At 40.6% G+C, this 12,908-nt stretch overlaps 1 protein-coding gene across 5 annotated transcripts in view; it reads right to left on the bottom strand.

The window, feature by feature from the left end:
* The window catches only part of LOC116842353 (CUGBP Elav-like family member 4), a 605,467-nt gene that overhangs the window by 411,839 nt on the left and 180,720 nt on the right, over positions 1–12,908 (bottom strand). The window contains exon 1 of one of the 5 annotated variants that reach the window (XM_032811453.1): positions 476–1,497. The exons of the other annotated variants lie outside the window; for them this stretch is intronic. The gene's annotated coding sequence lies outside the window, so the exon portion shown is untranslated. Of the gene's footprint in view, positions 1–475; positions 1,498–12,908 lie in introns of those variants that run through there. 5 annotated transcript variants of the gene reach the window in all.

Genomic DNA, 12,908 nt, shown 5'->3' with positions numbered 1-12,908 from the left:
TATATATATATATATATATATATATATATATATATATATATATTCTAAAACTAATCTTTATTTTTAACATCAACACGCAATGCAATAACTTCTTCAGTACTGCTTTAAAATGATCGTGATTGATTCCTTACAGAGCAGATTTAAAAAAAAAAACACCTATATTTTCCCTTTATTGCTATTTTTTTAAGAATTTTGAAAAATATGATACAAAATATATCTAATTTTTATCCGCTGCTATGAGTTACAAAAAAAGTTCAATCAGATCAAAAGAAGTTTAATATTTTACTATGAAATATTCCCGCGTTAATGTATTAATCATGTAAGTTGTTATAAAATTAGCTACAATTATTCATCAAATAATGACAGACTGTAAATGCCGGCATAAATTTCAACTCGGGAGATACTTCTTATTTTCTGCGAATTTTTCAGAAATCCCTTAAGATCGGAAAAATCCAGTATAATAAATTTCACACACCTGAACATGCACGATGTATCACGGCGCGGCGTCCTACGTCCGCTCCGTCCTGGCTTCTCGATCCAGCATCCTCCACCAAGCTCCTTTGTCGTGGCGCTAACACCAGCACTGACACTCGCGCAGATGCGATGCGATTGGAGAAACGCGTGTAAATTAACGCGATGCCGACGAACGCCCGATTGGATATTTCGAGAAAAAGCCAGATGAAATATTTCATTCACCTGACGGGAATTGTAATTAAAGCACCGATACACGTCGCGATATGCGCGTCGCTCGTCGGCTCGAAACTGAATGACTCAGTCACGGAGAAGTACGCGACGCGCGACAATATCACAACGCAAAAAGAGTCACGGCGGCACCTCGCGTCGATCGCCAGCTGTTGTCACCCGATATCAAACGACAGAGATCATAATCAATGGTCTCAAACATTAGAGACCTTCAAGGAAGTCAAACGTGTCCTCGCGAGTTTTTCCAAGTGTTTCCATGTTTCGGGCGACATATGTATCGCAGAATACATGTATCGTGAGCTTGTTATCACACTCTCGTTGAGTAAATCAAATATTTTGTCGTCTCTTAAAATATTCAGCTCAGCTCTTTCCGGTGTCGTGTTAATTAACCCATGTTTCTCCGACTGAATCGCATCTAGGCGAGTGTCATTGCCAGCCCGAGTCGAAATTTTGATTCTACTTTCCACCTCAGTATTCCATTTAACGCTTACTTTGATATTCTCAAGTCTATATCAACCCACCTTTGATTCTATTTAACCTACTAACTTTGCCAGAAGGTTCTCCTTAGAACCTGCAAGTGTGTGTTTTCTACCATTTAGATTCGTATTAATGGTTGTCACTTGAAGCTTGTCTTATATGAAATACTCAGATTTTTATTTAGAGTTAAATCCAAGTTCTTAATAATAATTACTAATTACATTAATCTACGGCTCAACAAGATATAATACAAATTACAATAAAAAATAAGGACATAAAGAGCCAAAGTTGCCGATGTTATAAAAACTACATACAAAAATTTATTTTAATTCGTGAAATATGTTTCGATCATTTGATGTGGTCCTCTTCAGTTTAAGTCGGTCAATACAATATCACATCGTAAATCCCTTGATGGTGGTGTCATACTTTCAAAACTGTCACAGACTGTTCCCCCCTGACATGTCAGTGTTTGTAAGCTACATATAAAGAAAAAAAAAACCGAACAAACACGATATTGAAAAAAAATTAATAAAAAATTGCAGTTAATATGATAATTATTTCCTTACCATGGACATGAAATAAGGAAAGCTCCTGTACTCCAACAGTCAATAAGTTCAATTCCAAACCAACTTTACTTGACGGACACGAAGTGTGAACAAGAATCACAACATTGGTATATAAAGGTAAGCCAACGCAGAGGAATAATCAGAGACAAGGAAACACAATCAATGAACACGATTAATCCAAAAATGTATTTGGAAATTAAAAACAAAAGAAGAAAGCAAGATTAAGTCAACGTCTTTCACGGGTCCTTTCAAACAAAGGAAAATAAACACTATCAATTCCGCTAGTGTCAGATTGCAGATTCAAGCTGTTAACCTGGCTTTTAATATGAAACATTTCCAAAATGAGGCGTTTGTGATAATTAAGCTCCTTTTCTAAAATCAGGACCTCCTGTCAATCGAAATTGTGATTAAATTGCAGTCTGTGGTCTATGATTGGTGATGGAGTTACTGTGCAACGCGAGATGTGAGATCTATGCTCTTTCACTCTCGTATCCAACTGTCTCTTCGTTTGACCCATATAAGATGCATCACAATCGATACAATTGACCTTATAGACTACATGTGTGTGTTATTCTCTGGTCAGGCGGTCTTTGCGACCATGAATAAAACGGTCGAGTTTGTTGGTGACTCTAAAAGCTACTTGATAATTTGATCTTCCTATGAGCTTAGGGAGGTTATTTTGCAACATCCTTTATGTAAGGAATGGTAAAAAAGATTTTACCACTGGTATCTGTTTCTCCTGACTCCTTCCTGTCAGATTTCTTACAGATACTGTTTGATGCCAAATTCGAATAGAATTGTTTTCAACTGTTTGATATTAAAACGTCTTGAATCTGCAACCTGACACTAGCGGAATTGATAATGTTTATTTTCTTCTATTTAAAAGGACCCGTGAACCCGTTGATTTAATCTTGCTTTCTTCTCTTGTTTCTAATTTCCAAATACATCTGGTATTTTTAATTAATCGTGTTCACTGATTGTATTTTCCTAATCTGTCTTTGATTGTTCCGCTGCTTACTTTTATATGCGTTGGCTTTTATATGCCAATGTTGTGATTCTTGCTCACACTTCGTGTCCGTCAAGTTGGTTTGGAATTGAACTTATTGACTGTTGGAGTGCAGGAGCTTTCCTTATTTCATGTCCATGGTAAGGAAATAATTATCGTATTAACTGCAATTTTTTATTAATTTTTTCGTCAATATCGTATTTTTTTCTTTATATGTAGCTTACGAATGACTGACATGTCAGAGGGGAATAGTCTGTGACAGTTTTGAAAATATGACACCACCATCAAGGGATTTATGATGTGATATTGTATTGACCGACTTAAACTGAAGAGGATCATATCAAATGATCGAAACGTATTTTACAAATTAAAATAAATTTTTGTATGTAACTCTTAACATCGGCAACTTTGCCTCTTTATATCCTTATTTTTATTGTAAGTTGTATCAAATCAAAGTTTTTCAGATGAATTATGCGATATGCGATATACATATTTGTAGTCACGATTCAATTAAAAAGCTTTATTTAACTTTGAACTCAAATCTAAGTGTCTCATCTGAGATGAATTTTAAATAATAACAATTAATACGAGTTTTAGAAGCCCGACCTGAGTAGAATTTTAATTTCCACGTGTATTATATATACAATGATCCTTCAAAATATATATAGATGTTAGAAAGTTCAGGTCGAAAGCAAGATTCAATATGGGACGATCAAGTTTCGATTCGAAAGTTTAGTGCCACGAATGAGTGTTCGAAATGCCACGAAACAATGAGGTAAAAGATATTGGATCGAGAAGCCAGGACAGAGGATTCAGGATATCGAGTAGCGATACATCACATATATTTTCAGGTATGTCAAACCATCTATTATATTGGAGGTTCCTGATCTTAATGAATATTTTCGAGTATTTACCGTGAATGGGGAGAAACTCGAATTGAATCTTAAGTTCACAGCCCATTATCATTTAACAAAAATATTATAGCTTGGCAAATCATATTAAGCGAACGACAAATTTGACTAATTTTAAAGAACACGTTAATTTATTAATAGTAGGCGCACAATCACACAGAACTTAATGATCCTCCATGATGCCAGTGTAAACATTAGAAATAGTTGGACGGTTAGAGAAAATACTCTTAGAGAAAACACATACAGATTTAAAGCAACAGGGATAAAGTAAGCTTTGCTAACGGAAGTACATTTTTAAAGTTGAGAACCATCGAAACAGAGAGATGTAATGAGATGAAAGACTTATAAGATAAAACTCTCTCGCGCTCCTCAGACACAAATTAAGAATTATCACGGCTCTCGCTATGCTTCACGGCTTATCGATAGTCTATTATGCGATGAGGCTTGAAGAGGTTCGTTGTCATCGCTCGGGAAAAGATCGATGAAAACAGTCGGACGCAATGAAACATGCAACGACGAGGTCTGGGCCCGACGTGAGATCTGTCGATCGCTGTCACGGCACGAGGGCGCGTCGACGGCGAGGACGAAGAAGAGTTGGAGAGGATAGCGTAATTGTGCGGTCAGCAGCAGCAATCAATGCCTCTGCATACGGCACGCACAGAATCCGATAACATTGCCCCCTTTCGATCGACTTCTCGCCCACAAAGACGTCGACGATGAAATTAGCGTTTAAAACTTCCGTTAAACGCATTAGGGATTTCGATCTAGACCGTGTCAGCAAATCATCGCAATTAATTTTCTTGAAATCCTCGCTACTAAACTGTTCCGTAAAAAAAAATGTGTTTTGCAAACGTGCGCGCTTGTGTGGATCGAGATGCACGCGACTGAAATGTCAACAATCCGGTAATCATAAATTAAATTCAAACATCTTGTATGCGCATATATTGACAATTATCGTACATTATCTTTTTTCTGTGAAATAATTTTCTGTGAAACGAATGAATATTCAAAATATTTAACATATTCCTTCTTAAATATAGACTGAGAAAGGAATATTTGAAAATTTATTTGTGTTGTGTGGGATATAAAATTTGTTTCACAGAAATAAACTTCACTTCACGAAAATAAGCTTTATATCCCACAAATATATTTCCAAATATCTTTCTTCAGTGTATCATAGAGAGAATTAATGTTCCCCATTTCTTTTCTTCGAAACTGCATTTTATGCTCGTTAAAAATATAAAACTGATGTTTTACGTTATCCGCTTTCCTGTTAGTTCTCGACATTTATTTCTATTCTGATGCAAACAGTCCGTGTCTGAAAGTGGAGCAATTGACGTTTGCATCGATCCATGTGCTCGATCAGCCGATTCTACTGTTGTGGAGTAGGTCAAGCGCGCAGAACACACGCGTGTATGGGAAACAGTAGCTGCATTCCGCAGATGCTATTTTCGGAAAGCACTTTGAGCTGATGGCTCGCAGTGAGCGGCATTTGCTATCCTTATTCCGTGGCCCAGCAAGCGGCCCAGGCAAGCGTGGCTGCTTAAGCCACGTGCTCGCTGCGGTTCTACTCACTTTAGAAGAGAAAGAGAGAGAGAGAGAGAGAGAGAGGGGGAGGGAGGAGAGAGAGAAAGAGAGAGAGAGAGAGAGGGAAAGCGAGGACTAAACCGACATCTAATGCCGATACTTTAAATGACTAATGCCACTACTTTAAATGATTAATTAATCAATGAATCAACATAGCGATATGAAAAGAAAAGTATTCTCTTTGACACGCGTTCCCTCACGCGTCTGTGCCGCCCTCTTATTACTGATTTGAAATACTCGAGTGTTATGATCGACTATATAATTCCTCGTAAATTTTCTTGAATTTAATTAACCTCTTAACAATAAAGACGACGCAAGAAGAATAATACAGGGCCATTCTGCCCAGTTTGATGCGCTCTCCTTGCCCTCGTTCAGTGTCGTACTTAAATTCAGACACCCTATATACGGTACCGCAAAACAGTGGAACGATCGACGCGACGGCGCGGCGGCGGTGTGGGCGCGCTCTCAAGCAACGACTGTTCCGGGAGGGTTGGGAGGGATCCGCTTTATTGGAGAGTGTTGCTATCGACAGCTTCGCGCCGTTAGGTTGGTAGGTAGGTATACCCCGGCTCGCTCCGCTGCATTTTCTCTGTTATCGTTGTAGGGGCTCCGAACGAAGCCGCGCGGACAATGGCGGATCCCCGTGGCGGACGGCGAGAGAAAGTAAAAATTAACGAGAATTCAAGCTCGGCCGGAGCCATTGAAAAATTGCCCGGTGCCGCATGCGGTACGCGGGGTGTGAGGTAGGGTTTGAGACTTGTTGGTGGGAGTATTTTTTTCCGCCGACTCTCTCTACACCACCACCCCGTGTCCACGCTCCACGCTTCTCCATCCCTCGATCTTTGTCCCCACGCCCTTGTCCGCTCTCTCCCAAGCGAGGCGCATTCCGCGTAGCATCGCCTTTCGTTGCGCTAACTCCACCGTAGGACACGCTCTTTCTCTCTCCTGTCATATTACTGTTTGTGCTCTCCTCTCAATTGGCATCTGTGTACGATCTTGTCTCGAAGCTTTGAGCACGAAACACAATTGTCACCATACACGGAAGAGTATTTGCGGTTATAATGACTGTTTTCCGCCTAAGGTTAAGTTACGACGTTCAATCGCGTCATTTGCGCACGTGATTTGAAGAAAATTATCGATGAAAAGGTAACCGCGGCTCTCGATCTCTAAACGGAGTTACACGAACCGAAAGAGCACGTAGCGACGATCGTAATCGACGCAATTCGGCCGCTCAAATTGATTAATGGCGCTTCCGGAAGGAGGCAGGAGAGGGACGTGCGCGCGTATCATTCGTCATCGATGTACGCGTTATAGCATGTATAGTATCCCCGAGATAAGAATCCGATCGACTGGACTAATGGAACAAAACTGGGAGTTATTGCGCCAGAGGAAAAACTACGTTAGAATGATTGATGAAGTGGGCGAAGTTAAAATGGAAGCAACTGTCAGAACCTTGAATTCCGCAAAGTTAAAGTGGAAGTTATCGCGGAATGATTTTGTTTCGCGCTCACGCGCGCCGCGGGAACTTAAGTGAAATACTTTCCGGAATCTTTCTTGCGAGGCCGGGGCCAACAAATTCCCATTAGAGAACCGTGGTCCAGAGTATCATTATTTCACCGTCGCTCCTCTATCGATCGTCGCTGCTAGACTTGGTCATTTTCTCGCCCCTTTCCTCACTGTATCGCGCGTTCGCCACAGATGATTTCCAGGCCAGTCAATTTTTAATTGACTACGTTTATTCCGGGCCAATCAGAATAGTCGCACGCGCGAGGTCTTAAGGGGACGCTGGATCATAATGCAGTTTCGTATTTGCACTATTTTCTTATTTGGTTGTATACACTGAGTGAAAAAATATTTAAAAAATAACAAATATCTATTTGGTGGTACTGATAACACATATTTACTTAAATCTAAATTCTCTTATTTAAGTATAATAAATGATTTACTAAAACTTTTATGAAAAGTTGAAGTTTCAAGAAAATTTGAAGAAAAAAAATTTCTTATTTGAAAAATATCTTTTTTTGATTAATAAACATGTCATTAATAACTCACCAAATAAATATTGTTTTATTTCTTAGATATATTTTCTCTTAGTATATTAAGGCGTAGATAATATATTTATATACCTTTATCAAATTTCATCGAACTTTGTATGATTGCTCATTAATAAAGGATCTTGCTTCGCAAACTTCGGACAGAAATAAGCCCAGGAACGAATTTGATGTATTCTACTATCTTTTGATACGGGTTTGTCCGTCTTGAGTGTATTCTCCTTCGTAAATAATTTTTTTTTTTAAATTTTGTGTAAAACACGGTGCTATTTACTAACACCTGTACTTTCACTCTGCATAAGCACTTGCGATCCTGTACGAGCAGATAGGAAACCAGTGCAGAATACAAAGCTGCATTAAGTCGGTGTGCAACCTCCTAAGATAGAAAACTCTGGCGGCGAATCGAAGCGCAATGCAATCTCGCGGGTAAAAAGCGGCGCTTTAAACGTCTATCGGGCCGAATCCCGCACGGCACAGCGGTTCGCTAAGATATTTCGGGAGGCGGAGGAAACGCGGAACACCGCGGCGCAGCATCCGCTCGAGCAGCGCAGCTCGCCGGTTGATCTCGCATACAATATATCCCGGCGTTTACTCTTCTTATTATGCCGGCCGATCGATCGTGCCGGCGCGAGTATCCGGGGTAAGACGACTCCCGAGTATACGAGGGTAGCGGGTAAGGCGAACGCGCGAGAGGGCAAAGAAGGCGGGAAAGGGGACGGTTTGTAGCTCGAAGGGTAAGCCTGTCCGTAGGACTACCGGCACGTCCTCCCGGGGGAATCCGGCGTATCTGCTCCGCGGCACGGGCAAACACGTCGGGATGAAGGAAGTCTGGCTTCCATTTCGCGCAAGGCGCGCCGCAGCGAGGCGAGGTAAATATTGATACAGATCGAACATCTAATCGCTCCGTCCCGTCCGTTTACCAACGTGGCATCCATATACAGAGGACGCGGAAGCGCGCTCGCGCCCTCGTATTCACGTGCGTGTCGATTCCGCGTGTAGTACGCGAGGCCCTGGTGGATCCCGTCGAGTTACGCGTGAAGCGAGGTCATGATTGATGGAAGCGCGGGGGAAAGGACGTGGAGAGGGGGGGGAGGAGGCACGAGGGGGATTTGCGCGCGTCGCGACAATGCGTTCGTCACGCATTGTCGTGCACGCGATCCCCGAGGATACGATTGGAAATCCTCGTTGAATCTAAGGATACGGACGGCGAGGACATCACGTACGTCGCATACGCCTTTTGTTTGAACGGAGTCGCCGATGAGCGAATGTGGCTGGTGGTGAATTCATCCGATAGGAAATTAACGCCCGATTGTGCGTGCCATTAGAGTGAATTTGCATCGTTGATTATTTCGCCAATTTGCGGCGCACCCAACTGAAATCGATGGAATAATGATAACGTAGGGAGCGCATTTTAACTCGTGAGAGGACAGGTATATGTATGTGTAAATATATAGATATTTGCCGACTGACGTCGACGGAGGAATGCGACCAAGGATATATGCGGACAAACCGAAACCCTATGAAAATTCCTCGGATATTAGGAAGGCAAACTTATCGACGGAGCGGGCACACGTGCCGCTTTCGCTGGGCCGCTCGTATTTATTCATGTTTTGCGCATATTATGCCGACGTGAAAGCTGATATGTATGATACGCATTCATATGCAGGGTTAATTGGCAGGACCGACAAATGTCACGATCGGATTGAAATTGTAACGGAAATATTGGAAGACTGATTAGTAATTTAAATTAATGCAATTCGCACATTTGTACGTCGTCATCGAAATGCATCTAATGTAAGATTTTTGTTTATTAGTGTTTTATCGATGTCAACATAGTTTGACGTAATTAGACGGAGCCCAGACAACATAATGTCTCAAATCGGGACATAAGACGTCTTAAAGATCATCTTTAAGATGTCTTTCAGACAATTTACGTATAAAAGTTTTTAAGGCGTCTCAAAGATTATCTTTAATCTAGTTTACTGCGTTTAATAATTATGATTGAAAAATCCGTGTGTGCATGACGGACGATATGCATTCTCCTCGTGCAAGTACAGCTTGTCCAGGTTCCCGAATCCAAATGTTAATCCTACTTTCGATCTTAATATTTCATTTAACCTACTTTGAAATCTATAGCGGCTCCTTTTGATTCTGCTTAACCTACTAGCTTCGCCAAGAGATTCTCTTTAGAATCAAGTAGAATTTTAGAGACACTAGGTATGACTTCGGTTTCTAAGTGCACCAACACACACTGATCTTTCAGAACATACAGATGTTAAAAAGTCCAGATCGAAAGTAGGGCTAAAATTTCGACTCGGGCTGATCTTTCGGGATATACAGATGTTCAGGAGGAGGAAGGTTAATATTTTGATCCTTCTTCTGATCTTAATTCTATTCTACTTACTATAATATTCTAAAGTTTATATCAGTCTCCTTTAATTCTATTGAACTTACAAGTAAACCTACCCAAATTTCTAATTTGGCACAAATGTAGAAGTACAAAAAATATTTAGGTTATATTTTTCATTTTGGTCTACACTTTGAGTTTCATGGGCAGCTTTTAAATGTTCTTATTGTTATCATCAACCAGTACAATAAAAATGCATAAGAAATAAAATTGAATATAAAATATAATTAAATAATTTTAACAAAATCGGCATAGCTGAGACACGAACCATTCTTTAGCCGAGATTCCAACCGAAATATTTCAAATCTATGCTAAATTAATCAAAAAATTACATCTCCGCCAAACCGAGAAATTATTTGTATAAACAATTATTTTCAACTTTTTACATGATTTGTTTAAACATTTTATTATTTATTATATATTATATTCAAATATATTATTTGTATATAATATATTAATAAGTAATATATATATTATATACAAATATATTATTTATTATATACAAATTTTACAGATTTGACTTTATATTCATAATCAGTAAACCAAAAATGCCTATATCTTGTATTCAATTTTATTTCTTATGCAATTTTGTTGCACTTGTTGATAGGAGTAAGAACATTAAAAAGCTATAAACTGCCCATGAAACTCAAAATAAGCCAAAATAAAAAAAATATGACCTAAATACTTTTTGTACTTCTACATTTGTGCCAAAATAGAAAGAAATCGGAGTGTAACTTTTGGATAGGTTTACTTGTTAGCCGAGAAGTCTTTTTTAGAATGTACGTGGAAAAAAAATTTGGTATGAATGAACCAGAAATGCCGGTTGTGAAGTTACCAAAATTTTGTTCAAGTTAACTAGAAATCTTGTTTTGTTAATCAGAATCTTGGTAATTTGAACAGAATCCTGGTAACTTCACACAACTAGAATTTTTGGTACGTTCATGTTCCATGAGATGTTTTGTTAATATAATAAAATTTTTTTGCCAAGCGGCAAAAAAATGCGTTTTTCATCATAGAGACGCAAATCTTCAATTTCCATATAAATTAGACCTACAATGATCTTTCGAAATATAGAAATGTTAGGAAGTTCAAGACGAAGATTTGATCTTTTTTTCGATCTCAGTATTCCATTTAACGCCAACTTTGACTTGAAGCCTATATCAATTTCTTTTGATTCTATATACCCACATTTTTGTTTTTTAGACCTATAAGAGGAATTTTGTGCGTCTTCTACTATTAGAGGCGCTACGTAAGTCTTTAATTTTTATGTGAGTTAAACCTACACTAATCCTTCAGGGTATGACAGATGTTAAGGAGTTTATAGAAAATAGAAATTTCGACTCGAGTTATCATAGATGAAAGACGACTCAATTCCTAAACAAGAAAATATGCAACGCGACAGTGCTCTCGCGATAGGTACGTATAATCTGCCGCCTTGTCTGCCTAGCGCGCTTCCCTTTTTCCATTCGTCGTATTCTTCTGGTCCGCGAATCTCATAATGCACGCATGATTGGGCAACTTTGTCAGCGAGATACCACACGGCAGACCAGTGGTCGCGCGCGTTCGTACGAGCGCGCATTGCCCGAAATGCTTCACTTCAGGGACTCGAGGGAAATCATGTATGAAGTTCCTCTGTTTCCACTCCCTTTCCATCGGTCCCTTTCTATCTCCACCTCTCACTTCTCATCCGATTCTCTTGCCGGAAATTTCGTTCCATGATGTACAATTCGGCCGACCGATGAAAAGGCCGCACGGAAAAGGGGGAGAAGCGAGCGGAGCGGACAACAATCGAATGAAAACGAATCACGGATGTCAGATGATATGGGGATTCCTTCCAAATCAGTTTCGCCGTTCGTCAAGCGTTGTTAATTTACCCTCAATCGACTTAACCGATCGTCTAATCGATAAGCCTGATCTTTGACGTGTCATTCGATCGATCGAATGACCGGCGCGGATGTCGACTGGTGCGCAAAAATTTCGGGCATTACGTGTGACGGAAGCCAGTGGGGCAAAAAAAAGTTTCATTTGCATTTCGCGAGCTGTGGATATTACGTTGGCTTTTTTTTACGTTATATCACTGGCAACGAGTCCATTAGCAAAGCTGTTAATGGATGCGCTTCCTCGTCCGGATAACTGGGACTAAATCCACTTCGTTCCTGTTTCTTTGCAAACGCGAAATAAATTCGCGACAACAATAGTCCGGGGAATGTCATTTGTGCACTTTCAATTTTCCCACCATCTCTCAGCGAAGCGAACGATGCGAGGTCATAAGACGACATTAAGGTTGATAAAAATGAGCAACGAAAGCTATGAAAAAGAAAAAGAAGATAGAGTTTCGATATTCTTCTTTTGAAGGACAAAAAAGACGTGCATGTCAAGTGATGCGCTATCAAAGACAGACACGCGATACTGACGTGTCTTGCGCGAAGGTATCGCGAGGTAAGGAGAGGCGGGCGTGGAAATATTGAAAAAGATATGTCGCAGCGCGCAGATACGAGCTACGGTAAAGGCCAACGATAAATTGTGATTTGCCGTCTCACTAGACGCAGCATATTTATAGCGCGGCGATCAAAGTAAAAGTTCGCCGTCGAGTCGTGCGCGCGCGCTTTATGACGCGACGCCACGACGATATTCACTCCTTCCTGGAGGATCCTGATTTTCCAGCGCGACAATGTGGCCCACGCGTGTGTTTGTCAGGAATGATCGGGGCCGCGAGCCAGATGTCCATCTTTCATTGTTATCGCTAATGGAGGAACTTCTGCTGCCGCCAGAGCACTCACTCTTGAGTCCGCCTTTACGTACGGAAGAAAGGAGAAAGTCTCGAGGAGAAAGGAAAGAAGGTACAGCGGAGACGAGACACGTCCGCGACGTAGAGAAGGAGAGGAAAGAAGGAAGGAAGGAAGGAAGAAAGGAAGGAAGGAAGGAAGGAAGGAAGGAAGGAAGGAAGGAAGGAAGGAAGGAAGGAAGGAAGGAACAGGACGAGATGAGGGACGCGGGGGCGCGCTGAGGGAAAGAAGGGGCACTGAGGGGTGAAAAAGAGAAAGAGAGAAGTAGAGCTGAACAGAAGAGAACAGGGATCGATGTACGGGAGTGGATACGCGACTTTTCCGTGAGTTCGAATCGGAAGATGTGGACCCTGCCGGCAGCTCTTATCTGGCCCACATTTTAAAACTTAGAACTTCAACGATCTACGGCTCGCTT

This window comes from Odontomachus brunneus, unplaced genomic scaffold, assembly GCF_010583005.1.
Source record: "Odontomachus brunneus isolate Ranch 3 - 2012 unplaced genomic scaffold, Obru_v1 Obru_scaffold_024, whole genome shotgun sequence".
Taxonomy (NCBI): Eukaryota; Metazoa; Arthropoda; class Insecta; order Hymenoptera; family Formicidae; genus Odontomachus; species Odontomachus brunneus.
Note: the sequence above shows the minus strand (reverse complement) of the source record. Positions and strands in the feature narration are given on the sequence as shown.